This window comes from Vulpes vulpes, chromosome 12 (genome assembly GCF_048418805.1).
Source record: "Vulpes vulpes isolate BD-2025 chromosome 12, VulVul3, whole genome shotgun sequence".
Classification (NCBI taxonomy): domain Eukaryota; kingdom Metazoa; phylum Chordata; class Mammalia; order Carnivora; family Canidae; genus Vulpes; species Vulpes vulpes.
Window position 1 is genome coordinate 108,217,191 of NC_132791.1, and position 26,354 is coordinate 108,243,544.

Sequence of the window (26,354 nt, forward strand, 5' to 3'; positions counted from 1 at the left end):
TACACCTACCAGTGAATGGCTCATCCACCAAAAAGGACCCAGTATCCCCTAAACTATATTCCATCTGTGTCATTGCCTCCTAAGGTAACTCCTGAAATAAATTAGGTATTCTCGTGCTACTACGGATTTTTGCTTTCTGGGGAGGCAATGCTATTTAATTTTTAAAAATCTTTCTACCTCCACTGCCATGGTGTCTGCTGTCCTTGCTCATTTGCAGAATTACTACCTTCCTTCAATAAAAACAAAGTTTGTTTTCTAATGAACTATCACCTCATTTACTGGAATCAGAACTTCGAATCACCCTAGTGATGTGCGCCTTTAAAAACTTCACAAGGTTTGCAAAGCATTTCAGCTTCAAGGCTCCCAGAAATGCCTGGACACAAGCCAGAGATGAAGCAGACACTTCTGAGCACAGTTGGTTTAACGAAGGAGTGAGTGTACAACATTCAAACTAGGACCAACTGCCGTGGGTGTTTATTTGAGACTTTTTCCAGAATCACACCCACAGATCTCGCCTGCCTAATCAGAATGACATAAGTCACAGGCTGTTGCCTTGTTTGTGATTGAAATCAGGTGAAGAGAAGGTTGAAGGGGGCTTGGTTCTTCTAAGATTTGGCTCCATTGCCACTGACCTCACAGCGCATTCTAAAGTCGCTCAGCTAGATGAGTGAGTTGCCCCTTTGCCTATTCTCCCCTTCTCTTCTGGGAAGATACTATTTCCAGGTCACTAAGGAGGAGGAATGGTCTCTGGCTGATACATCTTCTCTTCTAGAGAGTTTCCCTTTCACATCTTGTCCTTTGTCTTTGATCATGTTGCCCCCTCTGCCTGCATCCTGGGAAACATTCATCCCGCAAAGCCCAACCCAAGCCCTCTTATCTCCAGTAAGCCTTCCCTGCTTCCCTCCAAAAGAAATATTGATGTTTCTTTCCCTATACTCCTACTATAATTTGTCCATACAGACCCCCAAGATAGAAATGGAATTATTTTATTTTCCTTCTTGTATTTTCCTAAATGGTAAGCTGCTGAAGAGAGTGATGCTTTTTAAAAATACTTGATTTCCTTCCTAACGCTCACAGAAGTGACAGAGTGCACACACTCACAAAGCCTTTGTTGAATGAATGAATGAACGAATAGTTCTTCAGGTCTCCTGGAACTCAGGAATAATTATTGTTTTGTCAATGCCTAACCTTCATTTTTCCCTACAGGGCCCAAGAAATGATTGCTGTATGCTCCAAATTAGAATTAGTACAGGTACTAACATGTAAGACCATGGCAGAAAGGCAGCACAGTCAGGGGTAGAGACTCATTTGGAAGAAGCACGCCTTCTGGTCTCGCAAACCTAGAAGCCATATTCCTTGGCTCCAGGAGTGAGTAAGACTAAAGTTGTAGAGCTCCGTGGATCTTCAATCCCTAGCCAGTCTCACTTCTCCTTATGTCACCTGTAAATGAGTAAAGGAATCAACAGATGGCTGAGGTCTATATTTGTAGATTACAATTATAGGGCCAAAAAAAAAAAAAAAAGGAGAGAGAGAGAGAGAGAAAGAACACACACACACGCACCCTTGTAGCCAGATCCTAAACTTAGAGAAAAATTTTGCCGCTTTATGGGTAAGCCTTGAGAGAGGACTGAGGTCAGTAGCAGTCAACCTTGGAGAGCGGGTGAGCTAATCTTCTTAAGAGGTGAAGCGAGCAATGTTTCATCTGTGGCTCCATAATATGGTTTAGCAATATTTGAGGGACTGTAATCAATCAGTGACTAACAGAAGGCAAAGAGACTATGTTTGTGATAACATGAATAATAATAGTCGAGGAAATTATACCTACCAGCCACATAGAGTTGTTTTGGGAAGTGTATTAAATATACAGGTCATACCAGTCACACGAAGATTCTGCATATGATGTCATGTTATCATTAAACATTTTGCCATTAAAACATGATTATGCTTTAGAATTCATTTCAGAGTCTAGAAGTACGCCCTCCAAATAATTTTTAAAAATAAACTACTATTCTTACTCTCTTGGATAGTATATATTTGTGTAGTCCAATATGGGCTACTTCTATGAGGCAAGATGCAAGTAAATCACTCCTAAATGAAAAAAGCCATTTCAGTTTATAGGTATCACATACTCTCCCTCCTTCTCTGGTAGATCATATTTTATTGATTAGGAACAACTGATGTGTCACAGGTAAGGCTTAATAATGCCACAGACGATACCAATGATGAAGGAGCTCACAGTGTACCTTGAGATATTACCTTTAAAACAATCCAAAATGAGGGATCCCTGGGTGGCGCAGCGGTTTGGCGCCTGCCTTTGGCCCAGGGCACGATCCTGGAGACCCGGGATCGAATCCCACGTCGGGCTCCCGGTGCATGGAGCCTGCTTCTCCCTCTACCTGTGTCTCTGCCTCTCTCTCTCTCTCTCTCTCTCTCTGTGTGACTATCATAAATAAATAAAAAAATTTAAAAAAAGAATAAATAAAACAATCCAAAGTGAGAAATAAGAGAATTTTCTTTGTTTTTTTTTTTGAAAACTTATTTGTTTGTTTGTTTGTTTGTTTGTTTGTTTAAGACGCACAGAGAGAGGAAGAGACACAGGCAGAGGTGCCCCAAAAACTTACTTCTGATCTCTGGGAACTGAACTGAATATAGAAGAGCCATTAAGAGCATTAGATTTTCAGCTCATTGAAACCACAGCTTTATGAAGACAAGATGGGTCTCTTATAAATCCTTAATTTCCCACTGAACAAGTGCAGTTGAAATTTGTTGACTTCCAAACCTTTGCATTTATTTTTCATAGGGAATGGGGCCAAACCACTGAGAAATCCGCCATGTTGAATTGGGCCATGTCATATCCAAGAGGCTATGGAAAAGCCAAAACACATTTGGCTGAACAAATACTATCATAAGTTGTTATAGTGTACAGATTTCTTTCAGCTTATATGGCACTTTAAGGGCTAATGTATGACTGGCTAATGTAAGAGAAAAGTTCATTATAACTTGTTAAAAATAGATACAATTCTAAATCAATCCCCATTAGTTAAAGTGTAGATATTGCACATGTCTTGGAGAATTTTATTATAAATTCATGCTAACCCTATGAGTAATGGTGGTTAGTCCATATCTCCTTCCTTAATAAAAAGGAACAGAAGACTGCATCCAGTACTTTCTTATTAAATGAAATATTAAAAAGACGTCATCTTCTTTCTCATGGTCATGTCCTGATTATGTCAAGTCAAATTAGTTAGGTATATAAATTTCAGTAAACAAAAGTGACAGATAAATGAAATGCATAGAGACACTCCCATGAAACCAACTATGGACTCCATACTAGGTGGCAATTTCACACACCACCATCTGGGTATCCAAAAGGAGAAGAAGCCAATCTTCAAATGGTATTATGTCAGTGCCAACATCACACTTTTCTCTCTCCCATGTGTTTGATTTTTTTTTTTTTTTCATGTAAAGGTCTTCAACTTGCTCTATGAAGATATATGGAAGAGTAAGAGAGCTTCACAATCTTCTTCCATTTGTCTTTTTTTTTCTTTGCATTAATCAATCTATTCTAGTCCTACCCTTTTGAAAACTAAAGCTCCTTCATATAATACCAGAAAATGAATATTCTCAGATTTGGTCTGTGGATTGCCTTTCCTTCACTTATAAAACACCTACCAAACTGACACTTGTAACTTCTTAGAAGACACTTGTAAACTGCTTAGAAGCCTAAGACAGAGGGACACCTGGGTGGCTGGGATGCATGGGTGGCTCAGTGGTTGAGCATCTGCCTTTGGCTCAGGGCGTGATCCCAGGGTTCTGGGATTGAGTTCCGCATTAGGTTCCCTGAGAGGAGTCTGCTTCTCCCTATGCCTATGTCTCTGCCTCTCTCTCTTCCTCTCTCTCTCATGAATAAATAGATATAATATTTTTTAAAAAGAAGCCTAAGACAGATTCTGGGAGCTTATAATATCCTAACTACTGTGTTAGGAGCAGAGAGGTAACTGTGTCCTAAATAATTTGCCATCTAGTGAAAGAGAAAGGTATCTATACCTCTAATTACAATAGAGCATGAAAAATTCTGTGATCAGGGAATTCAAAGCACTATGGGATCACCAAAGAAGGCTCCTAAATTGCTTTAGGGAATCACAGAAGGTCCCCAGGGCAGGAACTGATAATTAAGAATTGAAGGGTAAGAAGAAGTCACCTGAGTAAATGGATAAGATATGGCTTGTGTCCTTCAGGAGGAACAGGCCTAGAGAAAACATGGAGACAGAGCTAAGCAAAACTAAACAAACAAACAAAAATACTTAAAAAATGCAAAAAAGGAAAATATGAAGAATGGATTTTCAGGGAGTAAGCCCAGAGACAGGGAGACAGGTTACAGTGGTAGATGTAGTCATAGCAGAAGAATAGCTCAAATTTATTGAGAGCCTTTTATGTATCAGGTACTATTTTAACATGCATGTTAACTCCTTTTATTCAAATAACCACCCCAGTAAGTTATATTGCTCTTATTCCTATTTTATGGATGAGGTCAGGACACAGAAAGACTGAATAATTTGCCCAAGCTTACCTGGCTGGTAAAGGACGTATCCAAAGTTTTAACTCAGACAGTCTTAGCCCAAAGCCCACATCCTTATTAATCACTACCCTATAGTACTTAGAACAGGGTCATGTCAATGAAAACAGAAGACAGATCCTAAGGAGTCAGAGACATGCCCGTTCCAGGTCAGAACCAAGTTTTTGATAGTCAAGGCTGAACTGAGCATTTAGAATCAGGTAAGCAATTCCTACTGGAAATGCTTCTCATGCTAAGGAGGTCGAGGGAGGGCCACAGGTCAAAAGGAGAGGTCATTACATGGATCAGTAGAGCAGGTCAGAATGGTCAAGTAGAGAGCAGAAATTCAAAACACAGCACAAAACAAAAAGTTGGGTAAAACAGGTAGCCAAAACATAAAGGAAATGTGCAGGAACCAAGAATTCTCAGGAACCAAAGGAAGAGAGCCAAGACGAGAGAGAACAGATGTGGAGTAACAAATCCTGACAGAGCAGGCTACGTGAGACAGGTTTTTGCCTCAGGCCTGGCGCTTTTTTATAGTTCTTGTTGAGTTCCAAACCAGAGTCTTTGTGGCTTCTGGGCCTTGCCCTGCTGGGGTGGAAGGAAGGGAGTAACTGGGGACACGTGATTGAATTGATGTCTGCCAGAAGAAAGGAATGGCAATTAACGGGAGGTTCTTCCTGAGAAGACAATAAAGGACCACCTTATAAATAGCTGTGATTAATAGATTAGTGGCCTCTCTAGATTGTGGACATTTAATAAAGATGTGTTATATGAATAACTGAGTGAAGAAGTGGAGTACTCACTTCTTACATTATCAGTGGCTAAAATAATAGGGGGTCTATATGTCTAATTTATCTTCTCTAATACTGAAAGATAATTGGCATCCTTTTTAATAAGGCCTTTATTAAAGACAAATCCCAGATTCCTGATCCCTTTACCAATATTATGAAATTTTAGAATAATAGTTTTCTATATTTGAAGTTATTTGAAGGAAAAAGCATGAATAACAGACAAAGGAAGACCTGACTTCTGGGAGCCTGTTCTAACACTGATCAGCCTCAATTCTATCATCTGGAAATTGGGGCACCAATACTTCTGTCCCAAGCTAATTGTAAAGAGAATTAAGAGTGCAGAAATAAACCTTTATTTTTATAGTCAATCAGTTGTTTGACTAAGGTGCCAAGGCAATTAATTTAGTGGAAAAGTATAGCCTTTTCATTGAAAGGTGCCAGAACACTGCATTTCCTTGCACAAAAGGAAAGACTTAGACTCTTACCTCACACCATACACAAAAATTAATTCAATGTGATCACAGACTTAAATGTAGGCACTAAAACAAATTTTTTAAAGAATTTATTTATTTATTTATTTATTTATTTATTTGAGAGAGAGAGTGCACAAGCAAGCAGAAGGATCAGAGGGAGAAGGATGAGCAGACTCCCCACTGAGCACAGAGCCTGATACAGGGCTTGATCCCATGACCAGGAGATCATGACCTGAGCTAACATCAAGATTTGGACACTTAGCAGACTGGGTCACTCAGGAGCCCCTAAAACAATTTTTATAAGAAGCTATAACAAATGTTTGAGACCTTGTCTTAGACAAAGATTCTTTAGACAGGACATCAACAGAGAAAAAAAAAAAGAGTGATTAAATTGTGTCTCATCAAAATTAAAAACTTTTGCATTTAGAAAGACATGGTTAGGGATCCCTGGGTGGCGCAGCAGTTTGGCGCCTTCCTTTGGCCCAGGGCACGATCCTGGAGACCCGGGATTGAATCCCATGTCGGACTCCCGGTGCGTGGAGCCTGCTTCTCCTCCCTCCGCCTGTGTCTCTGCCTCTCTCTCTCTCTCTGTGACTATCATAAATAAAATAAAATTCTTTAAAAAAAAAAGAAAGACATGGTTAAAAAATTTCAAAGAGAAACAAAAAAGACTAGGGGAAAGATATTTACAAAGCCCAAATCTGATAAGGTACTAAAATCCAGAATTTACAAGAATACTTCCAACTCAATTATTCAAAGACAAGAAACCCAATAAAAAAATAGGTAATGAACATGAATGATATTGTCTCAAAGAGGACACCAAGGCCAATAAAGTACATGAAAAGATGCTCAACATACTATTCATTAGGGAAATGCAAATTAAAACCACAAGAAAATATCATATTTCACCCACTGGAGTGGCTAAAATAAATAAGGCAGACAACTAATGTCGGTGAGGACACAGTTGTTGGGAATGCGACATGCTGCAGCCGCTTCAGAAAACAGGGTGGAAGTTTCTCAAAAGGTTAAACATAAAGATACCATATGACTCAGCAATTCTCCTCCTGGGAATATGGACAAAAGAACTGAAAACATGTCCACACAAAGACCAGCATGTGGATGTTCACAGATGTTCATAGCAGAGTTATTAATACTAGTCCCAAAATGGAAATAACCTAAAAAGTTAATCAGGTGGTGAATGCATAGACAATATGTGGTCTGTCTGACATAGAACACTATTCAGTAATGAAAAGGAACTGCCAACACCTGCTATAGCAAAGATGGACCTCAAACATTTTGCCAAATGAAAGAAGCCAGACACACGACAATCATAGATTGTCTGATCCTTTGCATAAACTGTCACCAAAAAGCAGTTTGAAAGAGATAGAAGGTAAATTAGTGGTTCCCAAGGGCGAGGGCATGTGAGTGGATTAGGATCAGCTGTAAATGGGCTGAAGATATTTTTATTGTGGGAATGAAAGTATTCTAAATTCAATTTATGGTGATAATTGCACTCCCTAGTAAAGTTAGTAAAAATTATTGCATTTTACAAAGAAAATGGGTAAGTTTCATGACATGTAAAAGACACTTTAGTAAGTTGTTTTTAAAAAGCTGATTATAAGAAGTAAGTTAATTGCTCAGGAAATATCCATTTCTTTACTTTCTCTTTCACCTCTCCATATTTCACAAGGAATGCCAAGTGAGGCCACCACCACTCCTCCTCCTCCTCTTTTTCACCCTCACCTCAAAGAAGATGGTTTTTTCTCCTATTAAAAACAACAACAACAAAAAACCCTCCCTCAACAACCTCCCCCCACCAGACTAATAACAAATCCAAGTGATCAGTCAGTTCTTACCCTTAGAAAATTGTTTTCACTACATATTCAAGATACAGGGCTCTGAATAAGCAAATCTGAGTAACGACTCTGCAGCTTGAACAGCCTGTCTTCCCACCTTCCCTCTCGGGGCTCACGGCAGCACAGATGCTCTGCACAGGGCCCAGCTGGTGGAGTCCAATGTCGCTGGCTTTGCTGAGTGCCTGGGAGAGGACGCTGGCCTCAGCATGTTAGCAATCCTTATTTGCTGGCTCTAATAGATACATTTTGCCTCCAGCAAAAAGTCTGCGAATAGTTAATAAGAATAATGAGCAGTAGCAGAGAATTAATGGCCTCTTTATTATGAGAGATGGAGTCCAGTGTTCAGTGTTCTTGAATAGGAAAATTGTTTTATAGGCAAAATTAACTGGAGAGACCTTATTTAGCCAATTTTGAGGTAATGGGTTTTGGCTTCTAAATGTCAGTAAATGCAGAAAAGAAGATTCCAGGTAAGGTCTGAGCCCCTGGCATAGCACTTGCTCAGTTACAAAAAGGAAGACGAGGCTTGTCTCCCCAGCAGCAGGTGGAAGAGTGACTACTTGCATCTTTAGCAAGAGATGAACAAAGAAGGTAGTCTCCATTGGTGCACGTGGGCTTTACCTTGGTTTACCTTGCGGCTTACACAGGATTTCTATTTTTTTTCCAGGGATGCTGAAACCATCAGGACATCCAGGTTGTCATCATTGGTGGTCAGGCCCTTACCTACCTCACCGTCACCATGACTCATGTTCAGCATATGTCCTGAGAATGTTGGGCAAGACACCAGCTGGCCAGGTGGGGCCCAGGTGTAAGGATCTGGGACTCCTTCTTGATAGTAGCTCTGAAGCCCTTGGTTTGAGGGATGTCATCAATAGGAACTCAATGGTCCAACTGACAGTATATTGGGTTGCACTATAAGGAAGCAGCTTTCTGCCTGTCATATATTTATTTAAGTTGGTTTCCTTTGTAAGATTGATTTATTTATTTTAGAGAGAAAGAGAGAGGGAGGGAGGAGGGGCAGAGGGAGAGGGAGAGAACTTCACAAAGACTTCCTGCTGAGCACAGAGCCCAACACAGGGCTCCATCCCAAGATCCTGAGACCATGACCTGAGCCAAAACCAAGAGTCAGACACTCAATAGACTGAGCCACCCAGGCGCTCCTATTTAATAAGCTGTTTAAAACAAAAACAATCAAACAAACAAACAAACAAAAACCCACAAGCAAACAATAAAAATGATCAAAAACAAAATGACAATTAATTTAAAGCAAAAGTTGTTGAAATGGTGGTAGGCAACTTCAGAGTACTAGGTTCACCCTGCTAAAATGTGACCGGCCAAGCATGGTGCTACCATCCATGGAAAGAAGGGTCACCAACAGAAGAGGCCCCCATGAAGGGCCATCCTCACTCAAATTTGTCATTATTCAGGCAGATTCATGACCATATGACCAGAGAGGCCTTGTTCAAGAACTAAAGCAAGTTTTAACAACTGCGCTTTCTTTAAAACCTTTTTTTTTTTTTAATTTATATCATCATCAACTTACTTTTTTGACTTCTTCAAAATTAACATGATAATGTGCCAGGCACTGGGCTGAGTTTGGCAGGAAAGAAAAGATGCCATCACAACCTTCCTGAGGTCTCACAGCACATCAGGGGGTAAAGAAGAGGTCCGCTGGGAGCTTCGAGGGAGAATATGCCAAATGCCTTCAGAATGGTTGAAAGGTAGGGACTGTCAGGTGAAGGCGGGATCTCAGCTCAGAAAATGGGTGCACAAAGGCTTCACAGAGCACGTATCAACTGAGACATGCTTTAAAAATAATCGTTCAGGGATCCCTGGGTGGCGCAGCGGTTTGGTGCCTGCCTTTGGCCCAGGGCGCGATCCTGGAGACCCAGAATCGAGTCCCACGTCGGGCTCCCGGTGCATGGAGCCTGCTTCTCCCTCTGCCTGTGTCTCTGCCTCTCTCTCTCTCCGTGACTATCATAAATAAATAAAAATTTAAAAAAAAAATGATCGTTCAAGGCATAAAAGAAAAGAATTTTCAGGGATTCTTTCAAAGGAAGAAAGCAACACAATCAAGCCCAAGAGACAGAAAAGCCAGGGGATTTAGGGACCAGTCAGAAGTCCAGTTAGCCTGGCATGCAGGATACTGTTAGGCGGGGACCCTGAGTGACTCAGTTGGTTGGGCATCTGCCTTCCACTGAGGTCATGATGATCTCAAGGTCCTGGGATGGAGCTTTGCATTGGGCTCCCTGCTCAGCAGTGAGTCTGCTTCTCCCTCTCCCTCTGCTCCTCCCCCCTGCTTGTGTGCTCTCTCTTTCTCTCTCTCTCTCTCTCTCATAAAGAAATAAAAATTAAAAAATAAAAAAAAGACACTTAAGGAAAGTGTAGGACCACCAGGGGCAAAACACCGTAGGGAGCCTGTGGTGGTAGATGAAGTTGTTGATCCTATTCCTTGGGTTAAAGACCTAGCTTGGAGTGCCACAGAGAGTTGTGGGGTGGTTTGGTTCATCTGGTGGCTGTGTAAAGATTGGATTTGAATGGGAGAGTAAAAAATTAGAGAGGGTTCAGTCGGGCAGTTACTGGTTCTACTGGTGGCTGAATTGAAGATATTTTGGGATGAGCCGGGCACTGAGATCAGTTTCGAAGCCACTGTGGTGAACCAAAGAAAAAGATAATAATTGGGATTTGGCTTATGCTGGTCATGGTGGATGGGAAATAGAGAACACAAATGAACAATTTTGGAAGTAGGATATACTTCAAACTAATAATGAAAAGAATGTCAATGCTATTCACAAAAACTGATCTGTGGCACAGATTAGGTACCTTTCTTCACTTCTTGTTGATCTGCTTTCCTCGTATCCTTGCTGAAATGTCTCTCACCTTCTAGTTTATTCTTTTCTGAAGAAAACTTGGTAGCAAGCTTCCAGCTTCAAATCCTGTTCTCCTTGCCAAAGACTAGAAAATGCAATACAAAGGAAGGAAGATTCTTTGGAACAAGTATTAGGCAAACAAGTATGTCCTGAGAGATAACCTTTGTAGCATTCTCAGTGCTTTAACACATGGCCTGAGACCCAGTAAAGTTTCAATAAACATTTGCTGAATGGATGGACAGACGGATGGATGGATGGATGGATGGATGGATGGATGGATAGTTGGATACAGACATGGTTTCTTTATGCTTCAGTACAAATTAAGGTAAATTAATTAAGAAGTTCTATCTTCTTTAAAGAGTTCCATTAGGATTAAAATATCTCCTGTTTCCTCCACCAAAGAACACTACCACTACCACCACCATGAACCAATATTTTCTATGCTTGAGACAATGCAATTAGCAGATGAGTTCAGCCCAATGAACTATATTTCCCTCTATTTCCACAGTTGTCTTTCACCTGGAAGAATTAAAACCCAGCCAGGGCAACTCACCTGGACAGACTTTCCAGGGAAAGTTTCAAGAAAGAAGAAAATGAGAATTGTCTTGAGCTCCCTCTAATGAAGCTTTCTTCCTCCAACAAAACTTGGCAATTAACCGTATTTACCTCACCCTCGGTGTGCCTCCCACTGCAGCCCTTGAACTTCTTTTCTTTGGGGGATGAAAATAACGGAACAAAGTGGCAAAGAATTCTGGGATACAAGCAGCAGGTTGGCATCAGGCCCCAGGGCTTTATAGAACCAACTGGAAGATGCCACAGAGGTGACTGGCTTTGAAGAAAACTCACAGAGATAATCAATTTGATCACACAGGCAGACACTGAGGTATTTGTCAAAATGTCAGGGTTATGGATAGTGCCAATATATTTGCTTTTCAATGCATTAGTCTTTTTAAAAGCCTGTATCTAATGCGACACTGGACACAGTTTTATTTTGTCATTCTCTCCCTCCTCCGCCACTGCCTTGCTACACAGGAAAACAATATACTGGGGTTCTTTGAGGGGGTGAGTTTTAGGGTTTATACACAGAGACTGCCTGACATATACATATAGAAATGTATTTGTACGCCTGCTGTTTATTTTAGGAAAATTCGAGAAATACATAATAGTAGGTGAGTATCAGGCCCATTCCCTCCTTGTGCTAAATCTGCAATCCAGCTGACAGGGGATCTTAGTGAGAATAGAAGATAGCAGAAGGCAGAGCCCTGTATCACCTCCCTAAGGAAGGCCAAACAACATCCCATATTCCACTTGACATTAACCTAGGCAGCCAGCTACTTGTCCCCTTGCTATTCATAGAAATTTCCTGAAGTCCAGATTAGCCACTGGCTCCTGGGAGATGCCTGTTTGTTCCGCAGAGGAGCTTGACCCTTTGTTACCACAGGTGATTTATTTAATACCAAAAGACCTGCGTGTTTGATCACCTTAACTCAGAGGTTATGTCGCTTAAAATGGAAAAAGGTAAAAAATAATCAATTCCTATTGAAATGACACAGTATGCATACACTACTGTGGCGTTGAAATAGTATTTTTACATATAAGAAAGAGTAAAGGGGAACAATTTATTGCTCCTCAAGTAAATTATTCGGACAGCTAAAGAAAATGTTTTTCAAAAATATAGTGTAGGAGAATTCTTAAAACAGAGACTGATCAGCTGTAAAAATTGCTGTGTGAAAGACTTTCCCATATACCAGGCCATTAATTATTTTTCTTTCTATAGATTTTAAGGAAGGTCTCTTATTTTCCTCTGGGGAAGGGTGGTGCTAAGTAGCTAATGCTCTGTACAGGCTTTCTGCTCTTTCACGAGTTTTTGCCTTTGTTTTGTTTCCTACCCAATAAAGAAGAGTTCTATCCCAATTTCCCTCTTCTCTGCCCACCTGTAGCTGGATCCACCTATCTATTCTTGCTTAGGATGCCTGCCCTGTGGAAGAATGTAAGGTCTTTCCAATTTACAACATAAGAATATTTCAGTTATGTCACTTTGATTCTTCCCAAATGATATGGATCTGGGCTTATACCCTAGTTCCTTATTGGCTGAAATCGTGGCCAAATATTTAAAACTCTGAGTCCCAGGGCACCTGGGTGGCTCAGTTGGTTAAGCATCTGCCTTTGGCTCAGGTCATGATCCCAGGGTCCAGAGATTGAGCCCCACATTGTCAGGCTCTCTGCTCAGTGGGGGGCCTGCTTGTCCCTCTTTCTCCCTCTGCCCCTCTCTCTGCTTGTGCTTTTCTTTCCTTCTCTCTCTCTCTCTTCCTCTCTCTAATGAACAAATAAACTCTTTAAAAAATAAAGTAAAATTCTGAGTCTCATTTTTTCATATGCAGATAATTGTAACAATTCCAACAGATATTTGATAAGTGCTGGGTGCTATTTTAAGTGCTTTCTGTGTGTCAACTCATATCATCCACTCATGACTTGGAGGTAGGCATCATCATAGCTCTGCTTGACAGATGAGGTCAAAGGATCTACCCAAAGTGAGGATGAAGTGTGGTAAACGGACAAAACTATCAGAACTGATCTTGGGGATGGTGTCCAATTCATGTCTTTCCTTCATCCTTCTTCCCTCCTTCTCTTCTTCCTAAACTTCCCTGCCCTTACAAATGCTTCTCAACAAGCCCCAGAGCAGCACAGATACGGAGAAGGGAGCACAATGCCTCCTTTCAGAATGGTCACTCTTGCTAAACACACAGCAGATGCAGTTAGAGTTGAGGATTGGTCATTGTACAAAGTGCACAGTGACTATTTCTTGCTCTGAGGCTAGCCCAGTATCCTATCTGCATCATAAAATACAGTGTGTATATTTGGTATAGCACATAAGCTCTGATTTAAGAGAATCAGTGTGGGGTCATGAAGCTGATGGCTGGCCCAGCTCTGCAGCTCAGATGTTAACAAACAGAACTCTGCTTATTCCTTGGGTCCAGTGTCGTCATGTCCAGGCCTCAGTTTACCCGTCTACACAATGGGCTTGGTAGTCACCGCTTTCAGCTGACTCACTGTAAAGATGAAATAGTTCAATAGATGTGAAAGTAACTTGTAACTAGAAGCACCTTTTAAGTCGAGAGCAGCTAACCTCACATGCCTGATGGAGGGCTGAGATCTCAGATGGCATAGCAGTATCCATCTCTGCTATGGAAGGCGAAACACAGCGATAGAACTCTCCCGCCATTAGCAACTTTGTTCTGAGCATCGACCGGCCAGTTAGAGTGACCAAGGTGATTGCCATGTCTGGCCACACTTCAGGGGAGCATCTGTGTATCAGCTCAGTTTGCAGTCTGGACTGAACACCCTGGATAAACTGTGCTGGGGAGCCATTGGCTATTATTGGATTTAGCCCAAAAGGTAGAAGGTGAAAACAAATCTGGGTTCAGAGCATCTATAAAAAGCACAAGCTGTACCATTTTCATCCCCCTGAGTGGAGAAACAGGAGACTTCCTGGGACTGGAGTCTTACAGAGTAGTTTTGCTAAAAAGGCAGACAGCAGGGTAGAGATAGCTGTACCTAGTCCAGCTGAAACCACAGGAACTCTCCGGGTCTTGCTCTCTCTCTCTCTCTCTCTCTCTCTCTCTCCTTCTCCGTCTGTAGACAGAGATTTGTAATAACTGCTTTCATCTGACTTATCATAAGAATGAAATGATACCATGGATGTGGAAGTAACTTGTAACTGGAAGCACTTTCAGTTCCTGGTTCTTCTCTAGACAGAGAGAAGGTGGGGGAGAGGGAGGAGAAGAGGGAGAGAGAGGCAGGAAGGGAGAGAGGAAGAGAGAGACACCATCTAAATGCATACACGAGAGTATGAGCTGGAGAGCCAAGATCAACTTTCTTACCAGACTTGACACAAGAATATTCAGCCAACGGAGGAAGGATACCAGATGAGATTTCAGTCTCAAGTTTCCCTAGCAGAAATAAGAAAAAAAAAAAAAAAAAAAAAACAGCAATTAGTTCCTCCAGAAGAGGAAGTGCAGTGATTCAGACACATGATATAGACTATTCCTTCATCCCCCCCCCCTTCCTCTGATAGTCACAGAGCAAAATGCTAATGCATCAGAAGCTCACCCACCAATGGCAGGTGGTTCCAAATGTCGTCTCATGCAGATTTGGTAAACCCAGCTTCATCCTCGTCCTGAAGGCCCTATTGTTCTTGACAGTGTGCAAATGGGATCCCATCAATCTACTCTGGATCCTCGGCTCAGGCTTCCCTCCTGAGATCAGAAGGGACTTCTGGTTTTCCAGGCAGTTCGTTGACAGGGTTTCACTTGCAGACCAGACCAGTGAAGGGAGCAAAGCCCCCCCACCCCCCAACCTCGTATTCTCCTGTTTGGTAATCTTCCTTAAGTGGCCCCTTATCTAGGAACTGTTCACTAGTGACTTGTTTTCGTGGTAAGGTAGTCATTATGCACATTAGGGAGGGATTGAAAGAAGCCACCGTACGGGTGGGTAGAATTTTTTAAGGCAATCTATATCACTTAGCCATTGTTCTGGCTGTTGTTGTTAAGTGCCATAAAAGAAACATCTACCACATGCCCAGAGTTCATGGACTGAATTCCTAACAGTTTGCTTCCCATGCTCCACACTGCCCTGCCACTTTCTCTCTAAGTGTCAAGTGTCACTCTATTTTCCCTGGACCTCTTGGCTGTCAGCCTCCCTGTTTGTCTGCCATTTACTCTCCATGCTGCTCGGCTTCGTGCAGTCACCCTGGGTCCATCGACCTACTCCTTCACCTGTTCCCTTGGATCTCACTGGCTATTAATAATCTTCCTGGAATAGTCCTTTCCTGCTTGCCTTGCCCTCCAATTGTCCTTGCCAAATGTAGTCCCACTGGATCACATTCAGACCCATCCCACTGGGTAATATAACAAGGGATCTGAGCAAAGTTTATCATCACGTAACAAAATTATTATGCACCCATCACATGCAAAGTGCTCTCTCAGCTAGCATGGGATTACTGAAAGTTGTAAAATCAGATCATTGGCATTTAAAAGAGTTTCCCAAATTTATCTGACGCGTAAATGTCACATCCAAAATTTCTTTCACTAAATTTTGCTTTTATAATACATAGAACATAGTAACGCTTCCCCTATTTTATCATCTCCATTATGAGACTAGGCATGAAGAAACCCGAAACAATCCAATACTAAACAACAACAAAGATCACACATAGGAGATGTCCTGGGAGAGGGTGTGATTAATTGCTGAATGAGAGACTCAATGAAGTCTGTGAGGTCAGAAGCGGGGAGGTCGCTGCATGCTAGAAGCCTTCATGGCAGGGAGGCAGCGGGAGCAGGCTTTCTAGCAGACTGTACTAGGAGTCAAGGGTGGTAATACATCACTGAGAACAAAACCCTGACAGAGGGGGACGGCGCAGCCAAAGCCCAGCAAAGTGTCACTCCTGATACCATTTCTGTAGCAGAAATTTAAGGTATTATTTAAGACTGAAGTTCAATCAAATTGACTTGCATCTTTTCCGTTTCCATAAAAAAATAAAATAAAAAGGGCAAAACAAAACAGACAAAACCTCAGAAAATCCTTTATGACTCTGGGAATTTAAATCTCTTTTTAAGCTCTTGCAATCAGGGTGAAGAAATCATTTGTTTTGCAAATGACCTTTGGAATGACTTAATTTTGGGTTGTGTTTTGCTAAATAACACTTCACAGATGAAGAGCAGCAAAGTGTGACTCCTGGAAACAAGAAACTCCTGCTCAAGCACCACTGAACTGCAGCCAGATTGTTGTTTGTCTATTGCTTCCATCTTTTCTAGAGCCCTATAACCCAGACCCTACTGACTGGATGCCTCTGAAGCCTGACTCTGCTTTTGATCCATTCTGACTCATTATTAACTCAAGTGACTTGATCTCTTGTAAGTCATAAATATTCTGAGACTGAGATTTCCAAAAGAGCCACTTACCTAACAAGAACTTGGAGCAGCCTTTCCTGAAAGAAGCCTGGGCCCCAGGGTGGGGTTCTGAGACCCATCATCTCCTTGGCTTCTTGAATAAGACCTTGCTAAGATGACCTCCAGCCTCCAACCCCTGCCACTGGTGATTAAAAAAAAAAAAAAAAATGGCAGCCGGTGCAGGCTGGAGGTGGAGATACTTTTAGTAGTTGAGCATGATTAATTTCTGCTCTCCTGATTTTGAAGGCAGAATTTTGTGTTGCTGATAGATCTAGGAGACAGGCTACCTACCAGCCCACAGTTTAAGAGCAATTGGTTTTAACAATATAGGCAGTACACAATGTAATGCAAATAGGACTAAGCAAGACTGTGATAAATGTATCTTATCCAGGGTAGTGCCAGCAACATGATCTGAGCTCACAAATCCTGCTCTTGGGTAGCAACAATAAATCCTCAGGGGTGCCTTATCAGCAGCAAAGGGCAGGGGGAACCTGGAAGGAGGAGTTTGTCTCTAAATCAAGGCAGAGGTAAATAAATATCTTCAGAATCGAGATGATCATCCTTTCAGGAGGTGGCCTGTGGGGACAGATTTATTCACCTTGCATTGAAAGCCACCAGAACTGGAAGAAACTCCAATCTGCAACCCTTTTCCACAAAGGCAGGCCAAGGGTAGGGTAACACTTATGCCTCAGATTTCTGAGAGAGCACCATTTTATTTTCTTTTATTCTTTCTTATAAAGTTGAAACAGTACAATTAGATCTTAAAGTATCGCAATTATTATAGATTTTCATAAAAAGAAAGTAATAAATCAGTGAGAAAAGGCTTTGTTCAGATCACGTGCCCAGTTTTTTTTTGTGTAGCAAATTTATGGTCACCAGAAGCTTGAAAGCTCATGCTGTGACAAGGTCTGCCTGCGTGAAAATGAAGAGCTCCTCCTATGGTTTTCTGCTTTCTGGCAAGAAACAAGGGATGAAAGAAAAAGACCATGGAATTTTTATGTTTACTCAGTTCAGCCCTTCTTGTTCTTGCCATAATATCCTTTGCAAAAGTGACTATAATAATGCTGCTTTAATTTTATATTCTATTTCACAACTTATAAACCGTTTTCGTGTATATCTGTCTGGCACACATACAGGAGGCTGATAATTATTATCCCCATTTCACAGGTAAAGAAATTATGGTCAGAGAATAAGAGAACTGTGCAAGGTTACAGGCTGAGTAAATAATTGAACTGAGCTAGCTGATAGATCATATGGGTTCCCAAGAGATGCTCTGCTCTGTTCGCTCTCCCACATTATTACAGGAGCCTCAGCATCTCCCTGATGCCCAGTGACCACTGGAGAAATAATGGGGTAACAGAGAAAAAAAAAGTGTAGCTCCTGTGCAAACTTTCAAAGGCCCAAGAACCAATTTGTTTTGAATAGTAAGGATAGTTACTAGACTGATTTTTTGAAATAAAGAGGCCTCAAATCTAGCCAAAGGGAAATCACACACTTACCTAGACACTGTGCACATTTTGGATGCACTTCTCACAGTTCAAAATTTAGATTTAATTGTGTGTGATCACTTAATTAAGTCTGTCTCTCACTAGGCTGAAACTTCCATTAAAACCACGATTTTATTTGCTCTTCTGCTCACCATTTCATCCCACGTCTAGCACAGTGTCTGGCACTCAATAAGTATTAACTGAATGGTTGAATGGATGGGCTAATTAGAGGACCAAGACCCTAAAGAAGGATTAAAAAAAACCACGAACTCCAGCGAGAAATAAGGAATCTCATATTAAATATGGAAATAATTAGCTGGGGCTATCTGCTCCACATAACCCACTTTTTTTTTTATTCTGTAATTTGGAATAGAATCATATCAGTATAGCCTTAATTTTGGATACTAATACCTTATCGTAGGAGATCCAGAAGTCAAGTCAGGTGAGAGTGAAAGGGAAGGAAAGAATAAAAGTCAGAGTTGTCTGATTGAACAAAAAAATAAAATTATTAGCATAGCGCAGTAGCCATAATTAAGGAGAATGTTACTTCCCAAAATATGCAGTTCGAAATAGCCATTATAATTATAATCACTTCTAAAAGAGATAACTCTAATTCCAGCCCAACCATGGCATGCACAATGTCTGATACTCCTTGGGGGTTCCTTTGCTTTCTGACTGAATCCACTTAAAGATAGATGGCCAGCTTTTTGGAAAGGATCTATAGTCTATAGTCTATAGAATCTATAGAGATAGATAAAACTGAATAATTGGAGTAGGGCTAAGCCTCAATCCTGGCCTTATTACTTATAGCAAATATAATTCTATGGAGCTAAGTGGCTTTGGTTCTAAGTTTAGCTTCTTTTTGTCTTCCTTGTTTCCTCTGTCTGAACTAGTCTCAGAAAAGTCATTGGGAACTCGAGTTGACATAGGCAGCATCTCAAAATGGTGGTACATGGCCTATAACGAGGGTAATGATTGCCATGCACCCAGCATCAGCTGATTTCTTGTAAAATTAGAACCTTCCTAGAAGTCCTTAGATTTGTTGCTATTGAACACCCAACTTCTAATTTACTGCTCTTAAAGCGGTAGATTTCGGAAGTAAATGATTTATCCCTAAGTTTACTATCATCAATATATCTCTTTGCTTTTACCTTTGACCAACAGGTTGGGATGGCGGATTGATTTTCTAATCTTCTATTAATCGGTAATGAAGGAAGTGTCTTGTTAATACTTATCTCCAGCTTTCTGGGTATATTAATATTAATAAGGAAAAATAGTGGCATATTAGTTAAACGCTCAACTGAATCTTAAAAATCAGGTCTTCTTCATTCTCAATGGCCTATTTTCCTTACTGTGGCTCCCTGTCCTACTGCTTTTCTCTGTGGTACACCCTCAACTTCTCTGTCCTATGGCTTATTGTCTAAAGGCATCAAAATGCTGTTACAGGCTATAGTAGGTGCTCAAAAGAAATTTGCTGAATAATCTAATTAAGAGTAGAGGCAAACCCCCAAAGCCATTCAGAATTATGTACCCCCTGGGGTGATTTGCTGACATGAAAAAGTGTGTCACAAATTAAGACACCAGACACACACAGAGTTCTGAAAAAGGCTAATAGTAATCGACCATTCCTAGATTATTCCTAATAGGCACCCTATCCATATCAGGAATGCCCAATTCTGTTTATTCAAGTCTTCTTCAAAGACAGGTTCTAAGGCTTCATCAATGTTTATAAAACATTTTGAGACCTCTTTGAAATCATTAAGGGATGAAATACTAATCATAGTTTTAGCCCAGCTGGGAGTCAAGTTCATCAAATATCACTAGGAATAAGTCTCTGGCTAATTGGACTTTGCTTATTTTCAGACACCTGCCAGAATTTGTTCATACCTATAGCTCCTTAGCTACATTGTATTTTTTGGAATTTGGTTTTATCTTATTTCCCAGAAGTACTCAGAAAGCATCCCTTGTATCAAGTCCATTCATGCTTAAAGAACCCCTTCCATGAAATATGATGGATAAGGAGTGAATGAAGATTTAGAGGGAGCATTTTGAATTTGGGTCCTCTAAGGAAAGTTTTTCTTCTTAATGTAATCTGTTTTGACAGAGCTGGAACTAGAACTCAGATCTGTTGTCCACTAACTGATGGGAGGACATCTGTTGATTGGTGTTCTTATTCCCATGTATAGAAATAACAGTCAAGAGGCCACATGAAGGTATCTGTGAGATGTCATGGTGCAAAATGAGCTCAGCCTGTTAATCAACACAAGAAGAAAGAAACCTAATTTTGCGTGTTCAAGACTGTAGCTGATCCCTAGCCTTGTGGATACTAGAGCAAATTTCCTGATATCACCTGTTGGTCACCCTTTGCCTCATTAAATGACTGTAGATCAATAAGCATGCAGAATCGGGAGACAGTTCTGTCCTAGGGAAGGCAAATTGCAGTCCAACTTCAAAGCAACACACCTGACCTCATACGAAAGTGCTCCAGTTTATTACTTTGCACGACTGTGTGTTTCAATTTATTACACTGATGACTTACCTTGTACTACTCTGTGTTCAATTATGTATTTCCTGCTCTCATTACAGACCTTCAAACGACCGCAAAAATATATTCATTTAATGCTTTTTCTGTTCTCTTAAAATTTTTATCACTCAGAAAGGAGGAAGAAAATGGTTTGAGCATTAGCACTGGGTATAAACTCAGATTGATTTTATGTACTTAAATTACTCTGATAATTGGAGCAAAGAAACTCTTTCACCTGAAATAACTGAATAGTAGCTAGAAAAATATATTTGGGGTCTTAACTATTCAGATATTTTGCATATACTAACATACCCAATATGTAGCTCAACACAAAGAAAGCAGTATAATGTAAAAATTGATGGGCCAAAGAGCAACTCTACCAGGGTAGGATTTTGGAAAGGATGGGGGCAAGAATTTGAGAGATCTATGGTTCATTTGAGTCTTTTACTTACTAAGTTTGTGATTTGGTGAAATCTTATTTGTGAGAAAACGTTATCTACATGCTTATTTCCCATTCTTAAGTGATATGGCTATTTTTTATATTAAAAGCCAATTTAAATTCAAATAAAAATAACTAAGATATATATATGATGAAAGATGTATGAGTCTGTATTCCCTCTCACTCCATAGAGAGAGAAGGACAAGGAGGATGTTCTAGACATTGTCTTGTATTAAAACAGTTTACATCAGTTGGTTATGACTTAAGGAACAAAGTATATGGTACTTGTACCATTACTATAGCTCTCTTTTCTGAGGTTTGACGTTTATTTATTAAGGACAACAGTGAACTAAGGCTTAAATGCTAATACCTCCAAAAGAGGTAACCCCAATAATTGCATTCATCAGAGAGGTAAGTAAATCATTTCAATGCCTATCCTGAAAAATAATAAAAAGGAGAGAACGTGGGGGCAATGGGCTGCTGAATAGTAGACAGTATAAAGTGTCCTACAAGGAAAAAAGAACATGACGTCTACCAAATAGGAGACTAGAGACTTAGAGAAGAAAAAGTTTTTTCTCAGTTGGAATTTGCACCAAGCCAGATGGTGAGTAGAAGAATCAAAGGAGCTTATCTTATTTTTATTGTCAACGAATGTGATAGATCCATTTGACGTTCAGATTCCTAGCTTAGCTTTCAAGCACCTAAGCACCTATGGTGTGAAAAACAAGCTAATTTGGAACAGTTAAATCCCGCAATTGCTGGAACAGTGTCAGGTGAGAAGATGAAAAAGAATCAAATACCATGTAACAGTACAACTGGTCTCCAGTTGATCAAAAACACTCTCTAGTTAGCTGTGTGCCGTTCCTTTTCCTATAAATGAGCAAGTGGAGTCTAGCAGTGAATTTGGGGTTCTCTGTAATCTAGGGTTGGGAGCCACTGACTGAATCTGTAGGAGAACTAAAAATTACAGGCAGTTCCTCCTTCCTGAAACTGTGCCATTCCTCTGCCCACAATCCCTGTCTGTTGTTCCCAAAGTTGGACAATCCCCGCTCCCAGACAACATTGGATATCCCTTCTTGGGCTCCTTGTAGTTCCAACTACACTTCAGGTGTACTCCGCACTTCAGGTGTAACCATCTGTCTTCTGGAGTGTTGTTAAATGTTCTCCCAAAACCTGATAATAAAATAATTTTTATCCTTATTAGTCAAAAAGGCATGCCATTCTGTGTTTTTGAGTTGGAAATAAATGGAATTATCACAATGAGAACGTCACAATATTATGACTCATCTCTAGACACATCAATTCAAAGCAACAGGTTGGATATGAGTAATATTATTTGCTTAGCTTGCACAATGGCAGGCAATATATTTGTTCTCCTTACTCATTCTTTTTACCAATGTAAAACAATTTGGAAATAGTAAATCTCATGGATGTTACAGTATCTTACTGTATCCTGAGATTCATTTGCTGCTGTTCTCTCCATTCACTACTTTCACCAGGTAAACATTATGAATTCCTAAAACATTGCTAGATACTGGACTAGGTGCTAGAAATATGGAGATAAAAGGGGGTGTCTCTGACCACATCCTCTGCTAATGTAGGGCTCCCAGAGATCATAACCACCCTCTACCCTCCCTTGCTCTTCTCTTCCTAGAACACTGTGAGGATCCAGGTTGGAGCTTCTGGATTATTAAAAGTTTTCCAAGGTCATTGAAACAAATATACAACATCCCAATTATCCAGGGCATTCCCATTAAGCTATTTTGCATTTCTTCTGGCACCAATCTCAATTTCTAGTTCACCTGGAGTTTAAGTAACTATTTTTGATTTAAATAATACTTATTCTGATCCTCTTTTTTTCAACATCACAAAGCTATGCTTTAGCATCACCAGCTGTGTCTCCTTTGCCACCTTCTTGAGGTGAAGCCCTTTCAGTGGCGTGCAAATAAGGAAACCTCCTTGAAAGGCAAAGGCGCAATCTGGAGCTGCCTTTGCTGAGAAGCTCTCCTCATTATAAAGGCATCCGATAACCTATTTTGAAATATAAAACAGGCTTTTCAGGCTGCAGTTGAAAAACATGGTATTTTAAGATTTGTCTTGAACGCTTCCTTTCAAAGGCTGCTTAATGAATTCCTGAGTTTAGAGGGAGTCAGAGAAGAAAAGTATCCGCTTCGCTTTTCCTTTGTTCCCTTAAGAAATTAATGCATGTTATGATTTATGGAGGCCACTCCAAAGCATGGGGTATCGGAGATTCCATTCGCTAGGCACATCTTGCAGTGATTCATTCTTGTAACTATCTTCAGGGATGGATAATGTACCAGACATCCTTCTACAAGGGACGAATGGCACAGCCAAAGTAGGACAATTCAAGGAGAGTTTATTTATAAAAAAGACCAACGAAAAAGGAGCAGATGGCGTGTTAGAGAACCACAAGTAATGGTATAGGAACCTTGGGCTAGCAGAAGCAGCTGGTGCTTGCCTTGAACCAAATGGGACCCAAGGAGGAAAAAGCTATCAGGACCAGGAAAGAGAAAGAGTCCTGTAAGCAAACTACCTAGAAGGGTGGAATGATCCTGTCTGGAGGGACATAGCTAGTGTGAAGCAGCTTTTGGGAGCCAGAGGAATAAGAACTCCTTTCTTTCATCTCTAGCTAGGGGTTCCCTTTGGCCAAACTTACTAGGAAGCCATAAGATGCAAGGGTCCATCATGGATTTCTGTATAGGTCAGTCTCCTGGGGCAGAGAGTGGGATGGAGATAGATCCAGAGAGGCAACTGGAAAAATCTGGCACAACCAGGGAGCATGCCAGATTACATGATTCACATGCTCAAAGCTGTGCCATGGCTTTCCACATCATTCACAAAATTATGCAAGATCCTCACCACTGCCTACAAGGCTCTGCCTCCCATCTGTGTCTCTGATCCCATTTCCTTCCATTCTCCCCTTGCTTCCTCTGCCCCAGCCACTCTGGCTTTTTAGCTCTCCTTCATTATGCCAATTGCACTGCCACCTGGGCCTTTTGCACTTGCTATTCTCTGTTGAGAGAACTCTTCTCTAAGACCTCCTCCTAACTTGCTCTCTTGTTTCCTTTATACATAATGGGCGGGGGGGGGGGGGGGGGGGGGGATTGCCTATCAAAGAACTCTTCCTTAACAACCATTTCTAACTATATACCTTCCCACAGTCAACCTTGTCATCTTACCCTACTTAATTGTTCTTGACATTTCATATCATCTCTCAACTTATTTGTTTATTGTCTTCTTCCACTTAGAGGAGAAGCTCCCTGAAAACAGAGATTTTTGTTTTGGCAATTATTGTACTTGTTGACTTTAATAGAGTCCCTGGCATATATTATATGCTCAGTAAATATTCCTTGGACAAATGAAAAATAGATGAAGGTTTTAGGTAGAGAAGATAGAGTTGGGCTTCAATCAGAGGTAATAGGAAAATTTAAGTATCATTATTCTAGCTAAAAAAAAAAAAAAGACCCTGAAGAATATGTGTGGTAAAAATTGTAAGATAATGCAAAATGAGGATTATTAATATTATTCTCATAGCTATCAATGACACACAGGGTGAATGGAGAGACTACACCTCAAGGTTTTTTCATTCATGCGTATCTGCAGTTAGAATCATATTTTTGCATTTATTTTTCTTAAATTTACAAAGGATGTTTTGATAAAGAATGCTCCTACTGCATAAATAAACACTTCATTTATTAAAATATTCATGAGTCACATTGGGAACATAGGATTTTGTGTTTGGTTAATTCAGGCCCAAAGAGGTTAAGTGAATTAAATCAAAAGCACACAGCAAACCAATGATGAATATTGTATTGAGACACAAAGGGAAAGGACCACGTTTCAATGAAGAAAACAGCTAAAGGTTGAAATGAGAGAAAGGTTTGTTTAGATAAAAAACAACAGGGGAGTTGATCCCAACTGGATGATTGGCAGATTTGCATCGTCCCATGAACTCTATCATCCAGGCAGATTCTTTTCCTTTTATCCAACCAACCAAAAGGTGGCAGACTGTCACACAACATTCCACCGGCCCTAACACTGAGCATGAAGCAGTATGAACTTTATATTGTTCGCATTTTCTTGGACAACCCAAGACATTTTATATATCCAATACAAAGTTTGAAACTAAAGCTATGATTTGGCTTATGACAAGATAGTACTCAATTATGTGTTTTTGTATAATTATTATCACCCAGAACTTTGTGTTACCAATATCCTAGCACTTAGTCTTAAAGGAAGTCATAAACTGAATGGACCGAAGGCAACAAAACAAAACTAAAAAATGTCTCACCAGGGAGAACCCTTGGTCCCATTCAAGCATCACAAGAATGGTTTTGACCATTTCTATGGACAGATCCTCTGAAGCCCAGCACAGTTACATAACTTGCCCACAATTACTTAATACTTCTGGTGTTTGATAGGGCCAGAGGAGCTTTAACTCACACCTGTCTATCTCCAGAAGAGTCAGGACTGTTTCCTTAGACTATGCGGCATTTTCATTTCCAGACTTATGGAACTTACAGGGCATTTTATTGCTAGGGTTTAAGCCAAGTTCAAGTCCAAGCTCTACTAGCCAGGGATCTAAAGCAATTTGAAAGAATCAGAGTTAACTCAATCGAATTTAGAACCAATTTGTTTCCATTCTCTTGAGGAAGAAAGGTGTCAGCTATAACCATTGTGACCATCAGACTTTATCAGTTTCAAAGGCCACAACTTGCCCTATCTTCACTGAATTCTTGAATCCTTAGATTTTTTTATTCTGAGTCCCAAATGTGGGCTCAAGGTTTTGCTCTGAAAACACATAGGTAGGAATTTTCTCTTCATATGGAAAATGTAGGTAAGGTTGACCCTTCTAACGTGAGATTATAGAAGGAGTATATTTATTACTGAACATCTCATTCTATTAAATAAATGTAATAAATTATTCACACTTCAAAAGGATTTTTGAGCATTTTAGGCTAGATCAATTTTAACTTGTGAGTTTCACATTTCCTTTACCAGCACCAAAAATATGATTTACCTTTATCAAAAGAAGCCAATATGTTTGTTTTTTAGGAACATACTAAGTTTAATAAGTATTTATTAGTGCCAAAAACTATGTGCTCACTGGAGTACAGCAGGGAGATTATGATATAATCTGTGACCTTTAGGGAATTTTAATTTCATTTTGGAGCCAAGAAATATACACACATAATGATAAATTTCTATTTTAAAAAATCTATTTGAAAGCCCAAACACCTCATGGCAAGTTAAGCTTGCTGAAAGTAATGTGGGCATGAGATAGCTGGGAATACCTGATGGAATCTAGCTAGATGATTAAAGAGAGGTAGAGTTTGGTTTGGGGGTGGGGGCTCAGCAATGTCTTGGAGGCAACCCCAGCTGTCCGTTCT